At 42.5% G+C, this 25551-nt stretch overlaps 1 protein-coding gene across 2 annotated transcripts in view; it reads left to right on the top strand.

Moving 5' to 3' along the window:
* HS6ST2 (heparan sulfate 6-O-sulfotransferase 2) overlaps positions 1-25551 on the top strand; it is a 281651-nt gene that overhangs the window by 5189 nt on the left and 250911 nt on the right. The gene's annotated exons all lie outside the window — the stretch shown is intronic.

The raw sequence follows: 25551 nt of genomic DNA, 5'->3' as shown, positions 1-25551 counted from the left end.
AAAGGTTCAAGTTGTTTATTGAGAGTATTTCTTAAAAAAAAACAAAAGAAACTAGAAATTGCATTTCATGCATCTGTCTGCCAATATGTTGTTTGGGGTCAGAGAAGGGTCCTGCTCATTCTAGAACTTCTAAGACCATTTTTTGAAAATGTATCAAAACATTCTTGCTTACCAGCTGTTAAAACTCCCGAATTCTGCAGGCTTTTCTCAGGCCAAATTCCCTCTGTTTGTAGCCAACTCTGGAGCACCACTCGGTCTGTGGGAGGAATTCTGAATTGGGCACAGTGAACGTGCGCGGGCCTCATTTCTCTTTGCCAGGTACTGTGCTGGCTGGCACACACATGGGCCAGGTTCTGTGGCTCTACAGGTCAGAGGCTCCGGGCACGATATTCCTGTTGCATCCTAGACTTTCTGTGTCTCTGAATTTTCCAGCAGCCATACGGAAGAGTAATTAATTGTCATCTGAAATCCAGTAGGCTCTCACTGACAGGAAAGGACTAAAACGCTGTTCAATGGAGAAAAGCTTCTTTCTCTTTCCCTTTCTTTTTAAAAGGAGGCTATTTTGAATGCGCTCCACCTTCGCAGGAAAGCCCACGGTGCCTCTGCCCACAGCTCAGGTGCCTATGCTCCCCTTCCTTCCCAGCTGGGCTTCCGCGATGAGGCGGGCTGACAGGCCCGCCTGTGGGCCACCGGGCTCTCACACGGGTGGCTTCTCAGCCCAGCCTGCGTTTCTTCAGCTGCCTTTGAGAGAAGCTGCTATACTCTCCCACCTGTTTCTCAGGAGACGGGGAGCCACTCGCTGTCACATCTGTGGAACTTGAGCAGGATTCGTTAGCATGGCCACGTGGATGGCAGACATGTTGGAATCCTAATAAAATGCTCAGTTCTCAGGTGGGCGCCTGGGTGGCTCAGTGAACCGGTTAAGGGTCTGCCTTTGGCTCAAGTCATGATCTCAGAGTCCTTCTCCCTCTGTCCCCCCACCCCTGTGCTCTCTCCCCGTGCCCCCATGCTCTCTCACGCTCTCAAATAAATAAATAAAATTAATTAAAAAAAAACACCTCTCGGTTCTCTGGGTCGTGTAAAAGGCTCCTCAGAATTAACATTTCTCAATAGTAATTTTAGAGCCGTGGTGTTACGCGGCAAGAAGAATGTCAGCTTGTCTTTTATAGATATTTGTCGTCAGGTTCGGTGGTATGAAGTGACATTGAAGATTAGTCATCTTTTCTGTCGTTATTCATGAAACAAAATTTCGTGAGACTGCCCCTTATCTTCCAGGGAAGGCGCGTCATTCTTGCTCTCTCAGAGCTTACCGCAGAACAAAGTAATTTGGTATTTTAGACATTTAATAAAGGAGATGCATTTTGTTTGGAAAGGATTTGAATATCAAGGATGTCGTTAGAATGTCACATCTTTGCAGGAATATAGTGAAACAGAGAGAAAAGTCCATCTGTTTAGGTGAAAGTTATGTCTAATCGGCAAACTCTGAAGAATCGTGGGCTCTGCACAGTGCTAGCAGTTGGGGGCGATTAGAGCCTGTAGAAAGCCAGAAAAGGCAGAGTCACCACCTTCATCCTCAAGTCCGTGAAGTTTAGAGGGCAAAGTGCAGAACTGTGGGTCAGAGCCGGGATGGGGCTTGTGATCTGGGCCAGGTCCATCCCCCTCTGTAGAATGGGAGATTTAACCAAGAAGCCATCTCAGGCCTATTCCTTCCTAAGGAATGAGGAACAGGCCAGAAAAAGGAGAGATGTATTCAGGAAGACGTCTGGGAATAGGTGGTTTGTATTTAGAAGAGAAGAGGCATTGTGGGCGGGCATGGCATCCTCCTGGCATGGTGCAGTTCAGCGGCCTCACCTAGACAGGACTGGCCAGAACTGAGAAGGTCATGGTTGGGAGTTAAGGTGGGGTGAGGCCTCGTGGTCAAGGTCCTGGGACGGCAATGAGATTGAACCCCAGTGGGTCAGAGAAGCACTTGGATGAAAGGCATGTAAGAAATACAAAAGGAAATGAGGACTGGAGTCCAGTTGAACGTGCCTCCCCGATTTCTAGTCTGGAGTGGAGGTGGTACCAGTGATCAGATCAGAGTGGTCCAGAAGGGGATCTAGTTTGGGCGGGGCGGGCACTATGCTAAAGAGTTGTGACTGGTCTGTGTTGCCTGGATGTGTCGCGGCCAGGGATCCTGGGAAGGGAAATCCATCTGGGGCTGATTAGGATTTAGTTGTACAAGTGGGAGTCTGTTGAACTCAGTTACTCTGCTTTCACAATCAGCATTATTATTTAAATGATAGCTGCAATTCACATGCGGGACTCAGCCAAGGAGAAGGATGTTTGAAGAGAGGAAAAGATAGACAGTTATGACTGCATAAAAACGAGAACTGTTCATCTGTCAAAAAGTAGCCAAAATGAAACGGCATATTGTCAAATTGATGACAATAGGCACAACAAATAAAACAGACAAAAAGATGACATCTTTTCTGTATAAGGGACTCCTACAAATTGATTAGAAAAGCAAAGGATAGGAACAGACAAGTTACAACAGGGGACCCACAACTAATTTACAGACATGGAATAACCGTTTAGTCCCACGGGGAGCAACGTTATGCAACTTTAAGTCATTAAGTGTGGGAAAACCTTTTGCCTCTCTAATTATCCCTGATTGAAAAACAAACGAACAAGCAAACAAAATAAAAAAAAAAAACTCAACATATATCACCACCACCATCAATTCCATAATTCTCATACATTTTAGTGGCCTTGTAAATTTGAACAATTCTTCTGGAAATAAATTAGATAACATAAATGGAGAACATTAAAAATATTTCTTTCTTTGACCCATAATTTCTTTTCCAGGATTTTACTGAAAATCATAGTCTTATACATGTTTTTTATTCAGTCATTTATTTATTTTTTCACTTTTTAATTCAACAAATATTTACTGAGTGTCCATTATCACTGGGTTACGTGCTGGGGGCCCTGTTGTGTGTTCCTGCCCTCATGGAATGCGAAAGATAGACATGAAACCAACAATTAGCGACTTAAAATTGTGAGAAATGCCATTGCGGGGTGGGGGCAGTACAGGGTGATATAATGGTACAGTGGGAGGCTAGCTGGAGTTCTTTGTAAGTGCATGAAATTGGAAAAATCTGGACATCCACATGGAGAAGAATGGTTCAAGGAATCTCAGTACATCCATTTGAAGGATTATTAGAAAATCATTTAAATATATTTTCAGAGAGTATGGAAAATTGCTAGTGATTTAAAGCTAAGGGGAAAAGAGACAGTTATGCACCCAGTATAACTACAGCTATGTTAGAGAGAGGGAGTGGGGAGAGGCAGACACACACACACACACACACACACACACACACACACACACACAATCTTCCCAGCTCTCCAAATCTAAGCATAAAATACAAGGAGTGAAAGAAAATACCAGGATATTAGTAAATCAATTCGTGATTTATTCTTACTCTTTTTAAAAAAGATTTTATTCATTTGTTTGACGGAGAGAGAGAGCACATGAGTGAGCACACAAGCAGGGAGAGCAGCAGGCAGGGGGAGAGGGAGAAGCAGATTCCCCGATGAGCAAGGAGCCTGGTGAGGGACTCGATCTCAGGACCCTAGGATCAAGACCTGAGCCAAAGGCAGACATTTAACCAACTGAGCCACCCAGGCGCCCCGACTGATTCTTATTTGGCTTCTCTGAAGGTTTTGCATTTCTTTTATGAGTATGTACTACTTTTATAATCAAAGTAAACATTAACACTTTTTAAAATGATGTTTTATCATGACTGTGATAATTATACTCATGTCAACTTTTTGGTTCCTGAAGACCATGGCTGACTATCTCATCAGCCTCTTGATACCCAGGAGTTCTTTTTCTTTTTAAATTTAATTTATTTATTTGAGAGAGAGAGAGAGAGAGAGAGAGAGAGAGAGCAAGCGAGCACTGGGAGAGGAGAGAGGGAAAGAGGCAGAGAGGGAAGGGCAGGGACAAGCAGACTCCCTGCTGAGCAGGGAGCCAGCTGTGGGGCTCCATCCCAGGACCCAGAGATCGTGACCTGAGCCCAAGGCAGATGCATAACTGACAGAGCCACCCATGCGCCCCAGTATCTGGGGGAGTTCTTAACGAGGAAAGCAGTCTCAGCTAAATCAACTCTCAGACTGAAAGGCGGATGTGACAAATCAGGAATCGGCTGTTGGTTTTTTTGATGAGTGACTGTTCTCCTATGCCAAAGAAACCATGGAATGCTTACCCCCGTACATTATGGGAGATGTTTGAGTATATTGCTATTGTTTCTTCTCTGTTTAAAAGTTCAGTGGAACAGGAAATTTAATAAGACTTGCTCGGCTCGGCCAGAACCCCCCCCAAGACAGCCTGGACTTTGAGCAGACACCAGAGCTAATAGTCTGGCTAGAAGAGTCAAGACTTGGGGCCATTTCTAAACAGCCACAACTGAGAGCTTAGGTCAGTTGGTGCTCATGTTGCCCTCATTCTGGAAAGAAAGGGAGTGCACTCAGCTGGGGCAACCTCCTCCCAGAGCAGTTTTCCTTCATGACAGCATCGCTCCCCATTAACTATGAATTACATGATGCTTATAAATTAATTCATAGGGTTATGAATTAAATTTATAAATTATGCATTAAGTTGCTTAGAACACTTCATTCCTCAACTGCTCTGGGTATCTGAGGGGCTTCCAGATACAGTGAGGTGAATAATCTGACTCTTGAAACTCTGTCGAAACTTCCATTCTTGGTACTCGTTATTTTGATGGTGTAAGGAACGTACTCTACCGTGGAAAAGCTAATATCGACATTCCATGACAAACAAGATCTCTAGTCAATGAGTTTAGGAGAAAGAAAAAAGTATGGGTGGGAATGTTCTTTTTTCCGTTAGAGCATAATGAAGAATCCAACTAATGGTTTATAGCTTCTAATACAATACCATTGTAAGCTTACAGAAATATTTGTCTAACTTTAGTGAAATATTTATTGGCAAAAGAGTTGTTCTAGTTTTACTTGGTATTGGACTTCACAGATTATTCTGTTGGTCTTATTGCATCCCATTTGTTATTTCTGCCATTTTGCCTCTAAGAACAGTGTTGAAGACTTTGACACATTTCAGAGCATTACACTAAATAAATCTGTCTTGCACATTCCACTGTGCTTTTTCTGGAATATTATAAATATTCAAATATAGGCACAGTTGCAAATTCAAAATAAAATTCAATACATGCAAATTCTGCATAAACTCCATATTTATAACTTAGCAATAGTTATGAACTTGTTATCCCATGATATAAATGTATCAAATAGGAGCTCATGGGAATTACCAATAAATATATTTTTCTGATTAAACTGTGGATTCTTTTTTAGTCACAATTTCAGCTTCAATTCTGGGATATATTATAAGATAATAATTTGCACTTCGTTTGCTCTGAATTGTCAAGAATCATGTTCTTCCCCAATGTAAATGTCTGCAAAAAGGACTTCTTATTCAGTTTGATTGCTTTTTATATTTTACTAGCAGAGATGCCCTAGTGAGCCTAAGAGAATTGGTCTGTTTCTTGTGATGAGTTTAGTTCTGATGAATCACTTCCATGCACTTTTCTGAAGGAATACAGAGCAACTGAAATATGTAATGCATTGATTTACATCAAATGGATTAGACCGGTGTGCACCATTCCTTGCATTAATTGACTTTCTCCCATAACTGTACTAATAAAGACAAGTCTTCAGTATAGTACCAGCTCCAGTTCACTGATGGAAATCATTGAACTTTTGCTAACTTCCCACAGGAGAACGACTGCAAGAAAAGAGTGTTTAGAAATTGACTAGGGTGAACAGGTTACAGCCAGGAAACTCAGAGATACTTTAAAAAGGTCCTTAGATCTTGGCAGCCAGCTTCTCAGTTGTTACAATAAATAGAACTTGACTAAACTCACCAGTTGAATGACACAGATTATCATACTGGAGGAGAATACAAAATTGACCTCTGTGCTGTGTGTAAGAGACAAAGGTAACACATAGGGATGCAGGTAGGACTGGGATGGATATACTAACTAGAAAGAAGATGAAGTAGTTAAACTGATATCAGACAAATAGACTGAAGCAAAACTTTTACTGGGGTCAACAGGATCACTGAATAATGGAAAAAGTTCCACTTTTCAGATAGTTATAAACTCATATGCACCTAATACCATTGTTTTAAAATATATAAAGCAAAAACTGACAGGGCTATAAGGAGACATTGTAAAATCTGCTAACCTCTTTCAGAAGTTGACAGATGAGACAGACACAAAAATGGGTAAGCAGAAGATTTGGTTAACAAGCTCAGTGCAGTGGACCTGCACCCAATTAGAAGAATGTACTTTCTTCTCAAGCACATATGGAACGCTTGTAAAAATAGACCATATACTAAGCTGTAAAGTTAGTCTGGAAAAACTTCAGTGAGTAAATATCTTACAGACCATATTATCTGCCCAGGCAGTGCTTAGTCACTGAATGTTGTAACCAGTCAGGCAGGAACAAGGGATCAGGCTCTATCTGAGTGCATGAGAAGCAACATTAGTAGTCTGATATACTTGGAAGTATTGCCAGTCCTTCAACCACACCAGGTTTCCTAATTCACATGCAAGAGTGTAGAACTCCAATACTTTAGCCAAGAGAAATGCTGGAAAGTGATGGTTTGACTCAGGTAGCTTGGCCTGACTTACCCCGAAGACCTATTAAGGTTTTGGGGTACTTATTAAGCCAGGCCCTATGCCAGGGACAGAGCATGGATTTTTCTCATTTAATCCTCAAAACAATCCTGTAAGGTAGATGTTTTACAAAAACCCATTAGGATGAAAATAACAGAATTGGGCCCAAAACTACCCAGCCAGCCAATATTGGAGCTGGCAGCTAAAATCAGCTGGGCCATGTGGCCTATTTGATATGTTTTAATGTTCACTAAATTTGCAGACAAATCTCCAAAAGTCTGTACCTGGTTTTTGGCCGTGTCTACTATATGAGCTAAGTAAAATGGAGACCAGTTAACTGATTTTTTAAAAAGCATCTTTAAAAAGCTCAGTAATGGGGCGCCTGGGTGGCTCAGTGGGTGAAAGCCTCTGCCTTCGGCTCAGGTCATGATCTCAGGGTCCTGGGATCGAGTCCCACATCAGGCTCTCTGCTCAGCAGGGAGCCTGCTTCCCCTCCTTTCTCTCTGCTTGCCTCTCTGCCTACTTGTGTTCTCTCTCTGTCAAATAAATAAATTAAAAAAAAACCTTTAAAAAGCTCAGTAAAAATTACTCTGTAAGGGTGAATTCTGCAGCTCTCTTTTGCCCCTTCTTAAATAAGGATTCAGATATCCAACAATTTAAAAAAAAGTAGATGTCCAAGATATTGCAAATGCAAATGAAAAATCGACACTTACTTACACAGAAGAATGCTGTTTAAGAGGAAATTAAAAAAGAAAGGAATTACGTTAGAGGAAAAAAAATTTTTTTTCAGATAAGGAAAATGAGTACCTTAGCTTTATTTTAATTTATGCCCCATGTGTCTTAAAATACGGTGTGCACACTCGTTAAGATTTGTAAGAGGCCAAAGCATCTTAGTCTTTCTGGAATGTTGGCAGTTGGTTCATTAGCAATGTCAGTTGTACTGCTCTTACAGCAGCCTGTTTCTATAAACCAGCATTGTTGTTGTTGTTGTTTTTTACCTGTATTTGGTCTGTGTACACACAGCCTTTGGAGGCTAGTGTGAATGAGTTCGGCTAGATCAGTTCACACAGTCCTGAAACACGAGGAGCCAGTCTAATAAAGACACTTTCTCCAAAACCAAGTGATGAATTCTGAAGCCTGTTCTCATACCCAGGGCTCATCATGAAGAGAGGAGTCACCCTTCTCTCTCTTTCGGAAGAGGTGGCTTTGGAAAAGAGAATATGTAAGTTAGCGTGGGCCTTCCAGCCTGGCAGACATTAATGTGGGTGGCCAAGAAATTGGGTTGGCGGCATCAGAAACATGGGAAAAAGGCACCCACGATAAGCAGAGACTAGTGTGACCTTGGAACGGTGGCCATCTCTGCAGATACCTCACTGCTGAGACTTTGCTAAGTAGAAGATTAACTGGCATGACAATATCTAAGGTTGGAAAATGGAGCCTACTTACTAGATACACTAGAGGCAGGACTAATTATTATTTTCATGATTGGTTTTGCTGAGGGTGGTACAGTATCTTGTAGGAGCATAATAGGTCATCTCCAACTCATGAAAGCCATGTTGAAATGAAACATACTGGGGCGAACAGTATGTAGTAGGCTATTTAGGAAAAGTCACTTCAAAACAAATTTTAATGGACACATAGAAACAATGTTACACATAAACACACCATAAGATTAATGAAAGACAATTACTTGAAGATGTTGACTATGGACCTGAAGCAAGGTATTTTTTAAAAAATATTTTGTGTTATTGAACAAAATGGCCTGTGCATATTTCTCCTTTTAGGAAAGGATCCATGCTTAGCATCTACCACTCTTAGTTTGTTCTTTGTGACTTGGAAGCAAAGCAAAAGATAAAAAAGATACCATTTTAGTGTTCGTATAGCTTTTTACAATCTTCTGGCAGCTTTTGTATTTATCACCATATGGATGTACATTAAATCTGCATATCTCCCTCTCATTTATATGTTTATGAAGTTATAAAGACATACACATGTGCACACAAAGTAATTAAGGAAGTGATATGTGTTTGACAATGTTTGGTGACTTAATGCCAATTAGAGGGGGGTTAAAAAAAAAACCCTTGCTTTTCTAATCCAATTGACTTCCATGCTTTTTGGTTTATGCACTTAAGGACAGAATCCATTTAAAGTGCAGAAATTTGCATACATGCAGGTTTGAGTGAGATTTCTATTCATTCCAGATGGCCTTGAAAAATTATTACCGAGGGCCTTAGAGACCTGGATGTCACGAGATCCATTAGGATGAGATTGAAATCACACTTGGGTTTGCAGCAGTTTCTCCTGTATGAGAGGGGGTATACTTTTGACATGGGGTGGCTGGGGGTGCGGGGGCTAAAGGTATGTATGTGACTTAGCTAGACTGTTCAGTGAAGCCAAATGAGCTCAGCTCAGCTCAGGGAGGGAGTCCTGTGTCACAGGCACCCTCATCTATCCCTACTGTAGGAAAGTGGTTCCTGATTTTCCAGAGTTCAGCTAAAAGCTAAGTGAAAGGTTGCATATGGGATTTGCATGCATGAAAACGAGCAGTTACTTTGACAGTCTCTCCCCTTTTAAAAAATATGCTTGGATTAGAATGAGCACGACTGTGATGCTCCCTGTTGAATGCCATTTTTTGTTTTGCTTTTCAAGCATGGTGATGTAACCACTATTCATTGTAGGCAGTTTATAGGTTCCAGCATCTAGGGACAGGGTGTGGGGTCTCAGGTTGTGAACTTTGGCCGGGAATATCTTCTCTAGAGAATGTCGCAGAGGTCAGGTTTCCATGACGGCAGCAGGCAGGCCAGGGACCACGAAAATCCAGCTCTTCTGGTTTGCTGGGGTCTGACTCTGGGATGCAGCTCTTTCTGGTTAACAGAGAGGAGCTCTTTGTATGTAGTGAGCTTGCTAAGAAGGCGAGATCTCAGTGCCACAAAGTCTGCAGTGTGCACAGCTCTATTATCTGGCTGTTGGTCTCTGAATCTGTCTAGAAGGAAGAAGATGAATGTTCTCCCACAATTTCAAGCAGGTAGAAATGTTCACGAAATGGTAGAAGTTCCAACTGAAACATTGGAAGCTCCAGTTGGGTCTGAGGAAGAGACATACTATTGGGGGGAAAAATATAAATTATTGCCATAATTAAATGGCAGGTTGCCTCTTAATGATTTAGACCTCCCCTTCCCAGGTATAGCTTTGGGAACAATCAGTTGCACCCACATCGGCTTCAGGGCCCTAGAAGGAGGCAGTGGTGCCTGCTGGTTTGGGGTGCCTCTAATGATTCAGCGTAATTCACTCAAGATGCATCCAAGCTGTTGCTTGTGTCAACAGTTCGTTCTTTTTTTATTGCTGAAGAATCTTTCATGACAAGTATGAAGCCCAGTTTGTTTAACCACCCACCTGTTGAAGGACATCTGGGCTGATTCTAATTTTTGGCTATCACAAATAAAGCTGCTATAAACGTTCGTGTATAGGCTTTTGTGGAATGATCCGTGTTCATTTCTCTAGGATAAAAGCTCAAGAATGCAATTGCCGGGTCCTTTGATAATTATATGTTTAGTTTTATGAGAAACTGCCAAACTGTTTTTTACAGAAGGAATATATATGGTTTCACATTCCCAGCAGCCTTGCATGGGTGATCCAAATTTTCCTTATCCTTGCCAGAATTTGGTGTTTTCACTACTTTTTATTTTAGCCATTCTGATAAGTGTGTAGTAATAGCTCATTGTGGTTTTAATTTACCTTTCCCTGATGGCTGATGATGTTCAGCATCCTTTCACAGGCTGACTAGATATCTGGGCATCCTCTTTGATGGAATGCCTGTTCACGCTATTTGCATGTTTTCTGATGGGATTCTTTTTTCTTTAACTATTGAGTTTTGAGTGTTATTTATATATTCTTTATATTAGTCTTTTGTCAGATGCATTGTTTGCAGATATTTTCTCTATGTCCATTGTCTGCCTTTCGTCTTCTTCATGTGGCATTAGACAGCAAAATTTCCTTTTTTTTTTGAAAGACAGAGTGCACACATCAGTAGGGAGGAGAGGAACAAAGGGAGAGGGAGAGAGAGAGAGAGAGAATCTTAAGCAGGCTCCACACCCAGTGTGGACCCCAGTGGGGGAGGGGGCTTGATCTCATGACCCTGAGATCACGACCTGAGCTGAAATCAAGAGTTGGCTGAGTAACGGGCTGAGCCACCAGGAGCCCAGGCACAGCAAAATTTCTAATTTTGATGAGGTCCAGTCTGTCAGTTTTTCCTTTTATGGATCATGATTTGGTGTCAAGTTTGCCTAGCCCTAGATATTGAAGATTTTCTCCTGTGTTTTTTCTAAAGATTTTATAGTTTTAATTTTTTAAACTTTAAGTCTTTGATACATTTTAAAGCTGTTTTCTTACTTAGATACAGTTCATGCATCAAAATATTCACACTTCTAAAAAAAAATTTATTTGACAGAGAGAGATCATACGTAGGCAGAGAGTCAGGCAGAGAGAGAGAGAGGAGGAAGCAGGCTCCCCGCTGAGCAGAGAGCCCGATGCGGGTCTCGATCCCAGGACCCTGAGATCATGACCTGAGCCAAGGCAGAGGTTTAACCCACTGAGCCACCCAGGCACCCAAAATATTCACACTTTTCAAGCACACAGTCCAGTGGTTTTTAATATATTCAGAAAGTTGTGAGATCATTGCCGCTGGTAAATTCCACCCATTAGCGATCACTGTCCATTCTTCCCTTCCCTAGCCATCTTATGGGTGTGATATGGCACCTTATTGTGGTTTTGATTTGCATATTCCTCAAAGGTTATGATGTTATGCATCTTTTCATGTGTGTATTGCCCATTTGAATGTCTTTTTTGGAGAAATGTCTGTTCAGATACTTTGCCATTATTAATTTTGTTTTTTTTTTCTCTCTATAGTATTGAGTTAGGTGTTCTTTATAGAGTCTAGATTCAAGTTTCCTATCAGATATGTGTATTGCAAGTATTTTCCTCTCACTCAGTGAGTCATATCTTCATGTTCATTGAAGCATGAAAGTTTTAAATTTTCATGAAATCCAATTTAACTATTCTTTGTTTTGTCTCTTATGAAGGCTTTGCCTGACCTGAGACCTCAAAGATTTACCCCAATATTTTGTCTAAGAGTTTTATAGTTTTATCCCTTAAAGTAAAATCCATGAACTGTTTTGAGTTATTTTTTTATCCATATTTTAAGATGGGGACCCAACTTCATTCTTCTCCATGTGGATATCTGTTGTCCCAACATCATTATTTGAAAAGACTTTTTTCTTTATTGAATTGCCTTGTTTCTTTTGTTGAAAATCAATTGACCATCAGTTTATGGATTTATTTTTTGTATTCTTAATTATATTTTATTCATCTATATAGTCATTTAAAAAAAGATTTTATTTTTAACTAATCTCTACATCCAACATGGGGCTTGAACTTTACAACCCTGAGATCAAGAGTCACACCCTCCACCGACTGAACCAGCCAGACACCCTTCATTATGGTTTTAAAAGATGGTTCTAATGTCCTCTCTTTCATTCTTGATTTTAGTAATTGACTCATTTATTCTTGGTCAATCTAGGTTATGATTTGTCAATTTTGTTGATCTTTTCAAAGAACCAACTTTTGGCTTCATTGATTTTCTCCATTCTTTTCAACTCTCAATTCCCACTGCAATCTATAATATTTTTCTTCTGCTTGCTTTTGGTTTAGTATACTTTTTCTTTTCCAGTGTCTTGTGGTGGAAAATTAAGTTATTGATTGAGACCTTTCAATCTCTCTCTCTCTCTTTTTTTTACATTCACAGCTATAAAATATTCTCTAAGAGCGGCTTTGGTTGCATCCTAGAAGTTTTGTATGTTTTATCTTATTTTAATCTATCTGAAAGGTTTCCTAATTTCTCTTGTGCTTTCTTCTTTGGACAATTGTTTATTTAAGAGCGCATTGTTTGATTCCCACATATTTATGAATTTCCCAGATATCCTCTTTAAATGATTTATAATTTCATTCCACTGTGGTCAGAGAATATACGCTATGCGATTCAGTCTTTTAAAATATACCAAGAAGAGTTTTATGACCCACCATATGGTCTGTACTTGAGATTGCTCTGTGGACATTTGAGAAAACTATGTTCTGTTGGTGGTGGACTGTTCTATAGATGACTGCTAAGTCTTGGTTTATTGTATTGCTCAAGACTTCTGTGTCCTTGTTGCTGTTTTTCTACTTGTTCTAGCCATTATTGAAATTGGGGCATTGGGGCGCCTCGGTGGCTCAGTTGGTTGGGCGACTGCCTTCGGCTCAGGTCATGATCCTGGAGTCCTGAGATCGAGTCCCACATCGAGCTCCCTGCTCGGCAGGGAGTCTGCTTCTCCCACTGACCTCTCTCCTCTCATGCTCTCTCTCTCTCTCAAATAAATAAATAAAGTAAAAAAAAAAAAGAAATTGGGGCATTGAAGTCTCCAGCTATTATTATTGAATTTTCTATTTCTCTTTCTAATTCTGTTTTTGCTTCATGTGTTTTTGGATTCTGTTATTAACTGCATGTATATTTATGATTGTTATGTTCTCCTGATGTGTTGCTCCTTTTATCATTATAAAAATTTCTTCTTTATCTCTAGTAACATTTATTAAAGTTGGTTTTCTGTAATATAAATATAGTCATTCCATATTTCTTATGGTTCCTGTTTCTATAATATATGTCTTTTTCTCCTTTTTTGTTCAGATTATTTCTATCTTTGAATGTAATGCATGTTTCCTGTGAACAACATATTTTTGGATGTTTTTTTTTTTTTAATTCATCTGATGGTCTATGGTTTTTTTTTTAAGTGATCTCAATACCCTACGTGGGGCTCGAACTCACGACCCCAAGATCAAGAATTGCATTCCCTACCAGCTGTGCCAGCCAGGCCCCCATGTCTATGCCTTTTGATTGGATTGTTTTGTTCATTAATATTATTGATAGCTCAATCCAAGCCTCTCATTTTATTTTTATTTATTTTTTTAAAAGATTTTATTGACTTATTTGAGCTAGAGAGAGAGTGAGGGCCAGGAGACAGAGGGAAAGGGAGGAGCAGGCTCTCCATTGAGCAGGGAGCTTGATGCGGGGCTTGATCCCCAGAATCCTGAGATCATGACCTGACCCAAAGGCAGACACTTAACTGATTGAGCTACTCAGGTGTCCCTGTCATTTTATTTTAAATTCTGCATATGTCATATCTTTTTTTTTTTTTTTTTTTTTGCTGTTTCTCTTTTCCTCCTTTACTGCTTTCTGCTGTATTAGGTGACTGTTTTCTAATATAACATTTTAATTCCCTTAATGATTTTTCACTGTAATTTGTTGTAATTTTTTTTAGTGTATGCTCTAGGATTTAATCTGTACATTATAACTTTTCAGAGTCTACTTGATATTTATAATACATTATAGTTAGAAATGTTTCTAGAAATATTTCCCTCAATCTTTTCCTTCTTCTCTCTTTTTGTGCTGTTATTGTTATAAAATTTACATTTGTATTTTACAAAGCTGGCAGTACATTATCGTCCTTAACCATAAATAATTTAGAAGTGCACTTGGGAAGAATTCTACTGTTGTTGGGTGGAGTTCATTAAGTCCTGCTGTTGGGTCAATGTTGATTAGGCCTTTGTGGTTGAAGGCATCATGGAGATTTTGTATATCCTTGTTGATTTTCTGTATAATGTTTCTTTCAGTTGTTGAGAGAGGTGTTAGAATCCCTAATCATAATTATAGATTTGTCTGTTTTCTCCTTTCACTTCCATCAGTTTTGGCTTTCTATATTTTGCAGCTCTGTTGTTTGTTACAGACAGATTTGGGATTGCTACGTGTTCTGGGTCAACTGACTCTTTTATCATTATGTAATGTCCTCCCTTCAGTTTGGGTTATTTTCTTTGTCCCAAGGTCTATTTTCTCCAAAGTGAACATAGCCATTTATGCTTTCTCCTGACTGATGTGTGCATGAGTACATGATATGTCTTTCTGTCTACCTGTCAGTGCCTTCTAACACTTATTTTAGTGCATTTTATGGATACATTAAAATAGCATATCTATTATCTATTATTATCTACTATTATTATCTATCTATGTTATCTAAAATAACACGTTATTACTTAGAGGAATAGAGAGAAATGTGTACCTGTCCAGAACTATAAGTAGGCACAGTTCACCTGTTTCTGTTTGCTCCAACGACCTGGGTTGGCTATTGAAGGCATCGAGGCTGTGGGTTGCACATACCTAATTTGAGTGCGGTAATCCCCTATTACCAAATCAACTTCTGTGTACATCGAGCGTTGTAGTGACTCCGTTTTCTTTATTTCCAGGGATCAGACTCTTGAAGTCCAAATATTTTTAATTAAATAGGCGCCCACCATTATCTTATTTTGGTTGTGTCCATCTCTCCTTTTCCTTTCTCTATGGAAGTGTTTGGTTTTGGAAGAGTTGGGTTGATGTGGGATCTGGACATTTCTGCCTGCTGTCACAAGTTCAGCAGGAAGAGAAACGAAAAACTGTCTGTCTTGCACTAAGATGTAGGACCGATAACACGGCCCCTTTTGACTAGGTTGGACTCCTTCTCATTAACTAGTGCATTCTGTACGTAGCGAATGCCTCCTGTGTGCCAGGCGCTGGGTCAGGTGTTGGGACGACAGAGATGATGATGCCTGCTTAGACTAGTGCGGGGTGACCAGTAGACAAATAGGGTGTTTGGCACTGTGATTAAGCTGAGCACAAGTCGCCGTGAGGATGGAGAGGAGGTGACATCCGGGCTGCTGCATCCCCAAGGCTCCACAGCCAGGGAGGGCACAGGGGAAAACCCAAAGACACAGCACAGTTAAAAGCGCAGCTCCAAGAACATGTAGGGCTTGCACTTAGGGGCCGGGATGAGAATGGTGACCTCGGAATTAGAGAAGCTAGCGCTCATGGAAGCCTTGTAGGGCACGGAGCACGGACTTTATCCTGAAAGCCATCAGAGAGCACGGGGAGTCAAATGGAGGAGCAACGTGATCTGATTTGTGTCTTAACTCGTTGCCTGGACTCCTGTGTGGACAGAGGACAGAAGAGGGCTGAGAACATGGCAGGGAACCCAGTTATAAGGCTGTGGAAGTCTAGGGCAGATGGGGTGATGGCTGGGCTAGGGGCACGTGGAAAGATGAATGGTTTCAGGAATATCTGGGAGGGAGAACAAAGAAACAATGTGTGACTGAAAGGTGTGGCTCGTGGGGAGTGAGTGTTGTTAATATCAGAATGTGTCGCTTGACTTAAAAGTAACTCTTTTAACCCATTTTCCCCTAATAGCAAAGAATATTGTTAAATTATTGGTGTCCATATGTCTGTGTTCGAAATCTCAGTCTAACCAAGGATTGATTCTGCCCAGATTGCCCCCCAATCTTATAGGAGCACATTGAAGGGTATCTCTTCATTCATCCACTCCTTCAAACATGTTTATGTAAAACATAAATTGTATCAACTTCTACAATTTTATAGCTGTTGTTGCTCTTTGCTTTAGCTCGACATGTTTTAATGGTCCCCAAACTTGGGTATTGTTTGACTTTTGCATGTATTAGTGCTTTCATCATGTCTCATAAATATCTTGAGCTGGATATATTGGGAAGAGATGAAGTTGAGCCAATGTGCCATATCTGAAGGATTTTAGGTATTTTAGCTTGCCCCTGATGATGTGGGACAGCTGAAGAACAAGGCTTTACCCAGTGATGAATTTTAACAGGGGAAGAGTTACTGTAAGAAGTCTTGTTGTCTTTGCAGGTACTCAAACTAGTGTTGTATGCTGGAGGGGAAAATTACCATTTTTTTTTTTTTTTTGCAGAAATGCAAGCACTGCAAAAGTTTTAGGGAGCACTACAGATATTTCCTGATGCCTAGAGATTTGTTTCCCTATTGCACATCTGAGCACTCTATGAATTTTTTTACATAGTGGAAGGACCTGTAGTGGATGGCACTATACCTTGGAGGAAACGTTCCCAGGTTCCGTTCCCAGCTCAGCACATTGACTCTGGACAAAACCCCTAACGTGTTTTCTGCTTCAGTCTCCTTAATGGCGAAGTGGAAGTGAACACGATCACTGAACTCATGAAGATGCAAGACTGGGGGACCCCTGGTTGGCTCAGTCAGTAGAGCATGTGACTCTTGATCTCGGGGTTGTAAGTTCGAGCCCCACACTAGGTGCAGAGATTACTGAAAAATAAAATCTTTAAAAAAAGAGGGGCACCTGGGTGGCTAAGTGGTAAAGCCTCTGTCTTCGGCTCGGGTCATGATCCCAGGGTCCTGGGATCGAGCCCCGCATCGGGCTCTCTCTCTGCTCAGGAGGGAGCCTGCTTCCCTTCCTCTCTCTCTCTGCCAGCCTCTCTGCCTACTTGTGATCTCTGCCTGTCAAATAAATAAATAAAATATTTAAAAAAAAATCTTAAAAAAAGAGAGAGAGATACAGGACTAATAGATCATGCCTTAAAACCACTTTGAGTTCTATTGAGAAATACCTTGTTCTCAAGTAGTCTGTAGTTTTTAAGTATCAGTATACTGTCAAGAAATGAATCAGTGGGGGAGCAAAATATGTAGACCAAATACCAGGAGTTATTGACATCAGTAAATAGATGGAAAAGATGGTGTTAAAGTGAAGAGGAAAGAATTACTCTGCCAATAAAAGGGAGGCATTGAAATGTTCATCTGATTTAGATAAGGTCCATGGCCCAGTGGCTTGAATGGCTTTTTCTCACTTGTTGGTAAGGAGTTGAATTTGGAGGGGTGTGATAAATGAAGGCAATCAGAATTTGTGAGAACAGGTGAAAGAAAATCCTTTTTATCTGAGGCAAAGTGATACTCTCCAAATCCACTTAGTGAGTTTCTGAAGGAGTGTTTAATTGTTAAAATGCTGCTGCTGCTGCTGCTGCTTAAGTCTACAGCTTTCTGACTTTACTCTTTTTAGAGATTTGACCTGTAAGACAGCTGATGGAGATGATTGCTCATCAGCCTCCGAGCCAAATTATTCATTCCATAAAATATTCTCCTGCCTCCTACCTCCAAGCATGTGATTTGAAGGAAAGAAGCCCTAGGGCCCTATGTAATTGACATGCCTGGCGGAAGGATGATGTGGACTTCTCACTGGCTGAGTAACTTGAAGGGAGGTCCTCCCCATTCAACCTGAGCCCGCCCAGGTGGGGTCCTGGCTAGCTCTTGAGCCCAGGATGAATGTAGGAAGCTGAACCATCTTTTGAATAGTGTCCCAAACTTGTAGCCTGGGAATACCTCAAACATGGTACTCATCATGCTATAATATAATTGCCATTTAAAAATTTTGTTCCACTTGATGTGAATTCTCTAAGGCCAAGAACTGTGTTTCATGTCTGTCTTCGCAGAGCCATTGTCCATAGCAGTCAGTCCATGTTTGCTGAATAAGCAAAATAATTTTCAAGCATCATGACTCCAATCTTCCAAATGCTAAACACAGTTTTGTCTTTAACCGGGAGGTACCATTGCCAGCTTTCCAAGGAACCTGAACGTTCTCTAAAGCATTCTCAAACTTGACTGTGCACGAATCACCTAAGGATCTTGTTAAAATGCATATTCTAATTCAGTAGGCTTTGGGTGGGCCTAAGGTTCTGCATTTTTAATAAGCTCCCAGGTGATGCTGATGCTATTGGCCTGTATTCTACACCTCTGGTAGCAAGGATTTAGACCCTGGTCTCTGCCTCATCTCCAGAATCTAGTCCATCACCAAGCCTTGTTGACTCTATCCCTTCTGTCCCAACGCTGAACACTCATCTTTCTTCCTGTTGTCACCACTTTAGTGAAACCTTCCTCATTTTTTTTTTGTGGGGACTATGGCAATAGCTTTCATCTAATTTCCCCAACTCAGTCCCCTCCACTCCATTCTCTATACACACCATAACCAGTATGATGTTTCTCAAATACATTTCTGATGGTGCTCATCCTTGTAGCCTTCTATGTAGGATAAAGTAACAACCCCATCTGTTGCTAGATTTGTCTTTATATTAAGTAGGAACAGAGGCAGGGGCAAAACAATGTGAGGCTTGAGGAACCAAGGGCTTAGAGTGGTGGTTGACCAGTCTTAGGGGCCAAGTCATACAGACAGGGCTGCCTACAGGTACTGTTCTTTACTTGCATCCATCCATCCAACCATCCGTCCATCCATCCATCCATCCATCCATTCATCCATCCATCCACTCATCCATCCATTTCATCCATCCATCCATCTATCCATCCACTCATCCATCCATCCACCCACTCATCCATCTATCCATCCATCCATCCATCCATCCATCCATCCATCCATCCATCCACTCATCCATCCATCCATCCATCCATCCATCCATCCATCCATCCATTCATTTGTGCATCCAGTCGGTTAGCTACCTGGTCAGGAACACGACATGCTAAGACTGTTGGCTCCTGGACCAGACAGTCAGATAAGCTTCTTCATGTCTTTTATGGTAAAACCGCCATAACTTGATATCCATTGTTTCAGATTCTCTGGCAATGAGACACCTCAATGTTTTCTAAGCAAAATATTTGTTGTTCTGTGCCCAGTCAGTCCAAAATACCCTGCTCAAGTTTTTTTTTTTTTTCATTTGAGTTACTGAGGATTTTATTGTACATAGGATAGCAATTTGTTACAAATCCCATACCTAAAAGATTTTTAGGTATTTCTTGCCATTTTCTTTTTCTCTCCAATTTCTCTTGGCTTGCTTTCAGCCAGGGATTGGTAGATGGTAAGTGTGTGCACATTCTCAGTGACATGTAAGCCTTGCTGATACTGAAGACTTCCTGGGGCAAGGTGGGGAGGGGGGGCAGCATAGGTTATATCTGGTCCTGTCACAGTGCCTAGGGTGGCTGTGGCTACTGCACAGTGTCACACTTCCAGGATTAGGCATTTGGTTTTGGTCTTGACAAAGGAGCCCACTTGTGCTTGCTGAGACCTACTGTATCTGGGATGGCCAGTCTTTAGGAGGTGGAAAGATGAGGGAGATGGGGAAGACGTTTTATGTTTTGGGGGGATGGATGGAGGGGTAGGTGTGGGGATCTATCTCAGGAATTCTTAGCTACATGCCACTTTTCAGTCTTCAGCCAGAGCTGTGGCCCCGCGCCGCCCCCCACCCCCCACCCTGCCCTTTGGAGCTTGGTTGCATTCAGGGGAGAACGTGGAGCCACGTTGACGTTTGGTAGAACGTGTTTTCTTCCCCCTTTAACTGAGCATCTCATCACTGGGGTTGTTCTTTGTTCCTCTTTCCAGGGTTTTCTGTATGCTGACTAATGCTCACAACTGGCTTTCTCTAGGGAGAAGTGCTGGTAAGATCAATCCAAGGAGATCTTAGAGGGTCAGTCAGATTTTCAAATGTGTTCAGGCAGCTTCTGTTTTGTTCAGTGAGACGAAGTGCTTCTGAGGACAGAAATTTGCACGTGAAGTGCCTCTGGGAAGGCAGCGGGGCCATCACACCATCAGGGACAGCAGCCTGAACATCCGGTTCTGCTTAGATTTCAAATGACTGTTGAAAACTCAAGAGCGAGGGGGAAGTGAAGTGCCTTTGACTTGAAGGAATTTGTTAATGGAAGATCAAAGTTGTAAAAACTATGCCTTCCTGTGCATTATGGGAGGGCTGGGGAGAGGACGATGGGAGGGGGAAACCTCACAAAATCCCCTTTTCAGTCATTTCACATTTTCTCCAGTTTTTCAGCTCCTGTAGGGCTTAAGAAATAACTAACCTGAAACCTGGATTGTATTTCAGGCCAAACTTCAGAGGGTGTGGCTTAGGCTCTTAGAACTCAGGGCTCCTGAACTCTGGGTTCTTAGAAGTCCCGCTGTGAAAAAGTTGATCATGTAAGTTGACACCTTTAGAATGGAAAGTTTGTACAACCTTAGTGTAGGAAATTGGAAAACCACATCTCGCCTTTTCTCCTCAATTATGACATTAACTATGGTCATGCCTGGAGGGTGAAGTGAATATTCTAGCCACTGGCATGAAGAGATTGGCCTGCCTTTACATAGTGACTTTCGGTCCTAGGTCCTGCAGGGGTCCAGTTTGCAAGCTCTGAACTCTGGGGGATTGTCCAGAGGCATCCCTTCCCTGTTCTACACATCTAGAAGGCATGCTGCCACTGCCAAGCCAGGAAAAGCAAGTTATTTCCACGATCCCTTAAAGAAGACATAATTTGGAAGGGAATTCTGTAAAGTATCACCCAATGTGGTCCACTATCCCGTATGAATTATCCCTTCATTAGATCCTTTTCTAGACAGTTCCTGACTTCCATTCCCTTCTGTCGTCATAAAAGTTAAGGACCAGCTGCATAGAGGCGCTGCATGGACTTAGGGTCAATCTGAAGGTGTGATAGGACTAGTTAGCCACACTTAGGCACCTTGTCATGTGAGTCCAAAAGAGGGACCATGAAACTTAGTGTGAGAGTTTGGCGGGCTGTCAGCAAGAGGGGATGGGGGGCTTTTCAGAGTAAACAGGGCAGCTAGTGAGGCTTCCCTGAAGACCATCCTGTGAGAGAGACCAGGTCTTACCTGACCAGATTCCAAGGAGATGGCAGATGGGCTTCAACTGAACTGTACTTCAAAAGGCTTTCTTCAGGGTGTGGAGGGAAATGTCTCCCATCTGGAAAATCACGGCTGCTTGTGGCCTGTTTAGAAAAAAAAGTCACTGGCTCTCCATACCGTGTGTCCTAGCCTCTTAGACTCCGTGCCATCATGTGCTTTGGCTGAGTTGAGCTGCCAGGGCTGTCGATGTGTCTGTCATCTGGCTCTTCCAGGATGGACCGTCTGGACAATCTTCAGAGCTCACAGTGATTTCAAAAGGGAGATACAGACCTAAGAAATGAAGCCTTCTGCTACTGGCAGAGAGAGTGCAATGTAAATCACTACCACCTGAAGCCCCTCTTTTGGAATGAACCTGATCCCAGGCAGAGCTGGCGTTGCTCTGGGACTGCAGGCTGTTAGGGTCTACAAGCAGACAGGTATGATAGTAAATGATGCAGACTTTGAGTCCTGATGAAGCAGTTCAAAACCTAACTGTGCCATTTGCTAGCGACGCTGCTTTGTGCAACTTAGTTCACCTGTTCGATCTTCAGTTTGCTTCTAAGATGGGGAAAGGACAGTGGCTGCCTTCTCTACCTCTTGGGTTTGTGTTGAGGCAGATGTAAAAGAGCTTTGCACAGAGTAAAGGCCTTCCCCATTTGCCCATGGCCAGGCAGGTCCAGGACTCTGCCAAAACTTTTCTTACCTTAATGTGCAAAGAAATATTCTCTCCCATAGGGACTTGTGGCTCCATTTTATCAATGAGGCCTCAAAATAAGAGGTGTGTGCCTTTGGAGCAGTCACCTTGGGAGGACCCAGAATTTCTAACCATGTGGAGGTGACTTGGAGCTTTTGGGAACCCCCTCCTTGAGAATGGCCTTCAGAACCGGTCTTTTTAGGCACAAAGGAAACCTCTTCCAACACGGTCAGTCACTGGATATGCTTGGACCTTGCCACAATTTCTAATAGTTACATATGGTATTCAAACCTCAGAATGTCAGATTTCCCATGCCCCTTAGAAACATTCTGGTCCAGTGGTTTTCAAACCAGGTTCTCTTTGGATTCCAACTATTTGGAGAAGAGATATGAAGGTTGGGGGATCTCCAAAGCATCATTGCAGTGCTTGATGCTAAGGTGCCATTAGTTGTAGTCGGCATCAGTTTACTGTCGGCACTTCGGGAATATTAAAAGAACGAACACCACCCTTCTATGACCTGTCCTATTTTAAATGTGAACTGTGATTCAAATACGAGGTAGCTTAAAATGAAGAAGATGTAATGGTTTCTGCTAAACAGTGGAAGTGTACACCACTGGAAAGACATTGTTCCTTTGCTCGGGTCCTCTGTTGGGCTCACAGATAACTGTTTCATGTGACAGATTGCTGCTCCTACAAAGTTTGAAAACTGACCTAATCCAGAGAGAAGGTCGTATAGTTAGTTCAGGCAATTTCACCAAGTTGTTGCCATAGCCCGAGCCCTGAGGACTGCCTTATACCGAGCCTTGGTGTTTACAGTAACAGGGATAGCCGAGGGTTACCAGCGGGCTCACGGCCAAGGGCAGTACTTTCTGTATTACCAGCGGGAGCGCCCGGCCAGGGAGGAGCTGGGGCTGGCCCCAAAGGGCAAGGCTGACAACGGTCCAACTGCTAATGTGAGGATTAGCTGTAGCTTTGGGTAATCTGTCTCCAGTTCAGGCTGGTTCCGGGAGAACCTCAAGGACTCATTGCACTTGGCTGCTTCTTGGCCTGCTGAAGTTTTCCCTTTTCAAGTACATCTTCCTTTGGAAAAATTGGATGAGACATTGTTATTTTTTGAAAGTTGATCATTTTTTAAAGCTGGCATAGCAATGTTTGTAAGTGTTAACACTTTAATAAAAATATGATGGGAAGGAAGAAAATCTCCACCCACTTGTTCTGTCCCTTCTGTGAGTGATTTGGTGTCAGCTTGGCTATCTGGGAGCACAGGCCCAACTCTGCTGGGCCTTGGGATATCTATTGAGGTGCAGAAGACAAAGATTCGGTCCCTCCAAGAAACTGAACATTCTTCTCAGTGCTGGCCCTGGGCCAGGGCCAGATTTGGTGAGTTGGCTGCCTGGAAAATCCCACTCCTGTTTTTCCCTTTTGTGGCTGAGCAGAAAGTTTCCATTTAGAGAACCCTATGATGTTAATTTCACTTCACTTAATGGGGGGAAAAGCCAGGTACCTGATCTTAAGTAAACCACTCTGCAAACATTAGCCATCCTCAGTAGCATTTGGTGGTTCAGCTGAAATTTTACGGAGTGTGATTTCCCTCCGTTTTGCACAGAGACTGTCTTGAGACCCAGAAGGGTATTACACGATATGGTGCTTGTCAGATGAGGTCCCAGCTTTGCCTCGCTCGAGTAGGTTTATCGGGGTGGTAATTGTCAGTGGATTCCTTAACTCCCTGGTCAACTGAAGCATTCGTATGTAGTCGTTAAAGTGATGAGATCACCCAGAAAGCACACTGTCAGGGAAGTAATGTTAGCAATGTGATGGCAACTTAATCATCATTTTCTCCCTTTGGGGGAGCAGAATGGGGGTCAACTTCAAGGCCTGTTTTTATTATTGAGGCCCAAAATTCACATTCTATCTCAGAGAAGATGGTTAGTGAGTTGTATTGAATTCAATCGAGACAATTCCGTGACAAGTTAAGCCAAAGTTTAAAAGGGTGGGTAGGGGTGCCTGGGTGGCTCAGTTGGTTAAGCGTCTGCCTTCGGCTCAGGTCATGATCTCAGGATCCCAGGATCGAACTCCACATCAGGCTCCCTGCTCAGTGGAGAGACTGCTTCTCCCTCTCCCTGTGCTGCTCCCCCTGCTTGTGCTCTCTCACTTTCTCTGCCCAATAAATAAATAGAGTTGTTAAAAAAATACATAAGAGGGTGGGTAAAGAGACAGCATCTCAGAGTAAGTAGTACAGAGCCTGAGGGAAAGGTAGAGGCAGAAAGAGGAGACAGTTAGTCAACCACCGTTTGCCAGGATGGCGTGTAATCATGCTTGACTTGGTGGAACAGACTGTTTATGCCTAATGTGTTCCTCAGTCCCCAAAGCAGGGACTCTTGTGGTGGTTTTAACTGCTGTAGCTTTAGATCCTCATGCAGGGCTTGGCATGGGGTTGGGGCTCATACATTGACAAAGTACAGAGGACTGAGCTCTGGAGGATGTCCCTGGGGGTTGGTGGGGACTAGCAGCCACAGGGGCTGGAGGAAAAGCCATGGGTTAGGAGTTTCCATAGTGGGTCAAGGGAAGGGACAGTGCTCACCAGATGGAGGAGCACAAAGATGAACATTTGGATTTGGTGAGAAGGTTCCAAGAGAAATGTTAGCACAGTTTTAGAGGGTCTTGTTCTGAGCCACAAACCACAGGTATCCCTGACCCCTTAGTGGGTTGGAAAATAAACACCTTTCCAGCACCTTGCACGGTGTGGTGCCACAGTCTGCATTTATTAGACTGCATGTTTTACCGAGTTGAATTGAGTGGTCTGGGAGGAAGAGGGGATAAGTTCAAGCACCACCAAGAAGCCTAACCTGGGCCGAATATGGGGACAGAGGTGTGCAAACATAGGCTATCTAGATGCAGAAGCAGCCACACTCAGAGCAGGGGTGGGGAGGCCCATAGACTTCATTGAGTCCTGTCCCCTCAATGAACCCATGAGGAAACAGAGACTCCATGAGGGGAAGTGACTTCTCCCAGGTCACGCACTGGGTGAGTTGCAGAATCAACACTGAAGTGGAGACCCCCTGATTCTGTTTTATTTTTTATTTTTTGAGAGAGAGAAAGAGAGAGAGCACAAGCAGAGGGGAGAGAGGCAGAGGGAGAGGAAGAATCTCAAGCAGGGGTTCGATCCCAGGACCCTGAGATCATGACCTGAGTCGATATCAAGAGTCAGCCACTTAACTGACTGAGCCATGCAGACAACACCCCCATCCCCGGATTCTAAATCTAGAGTTTGTCCCCTTTTACATTTCATGGTGACTTTGCAGTGGAGATCACCCAGAGGAAGGTCAGGAGACAGAATTTAGTGACTTGGCCACAGTCACGCTAGTGAGGGGCAGAAGTCAGACTCTGTCTCATTTATAGCCTGTGGATCTAACTACAGGAGAGTGTGAAAGCAGATTTGGTTGCAGAAGGAGAACAGGACCCCTTAAGAGGGATGCTCAGGAAAGGCTGTCCTCCAGAGGTTACATTTGAGCTGAAATTCCGGAGAATAATGGGAAGGAACTAGCCATGAACAAGCTGAACATAGTTTGGGCTGATCCAGTCACAACTGCAAAGGCTCTGAGGTTGA

This window comes from Meles meles, chromosome X, assembly GCF_922984935.1.
Source record: "Meles meles chromosome X, mMelMel3.1 paternal haplotype, whole genome shotgun sequence".
NCBI lineage: Eukaryota > Metazoa > Chordata > Mammalia > Carnivora > Mustelidae > Meles > Meles meles.
Note: the sequence above shows the minus strand (reverse complement) of the source record. Positions and strands in the feature narration are given on the sequence as shown.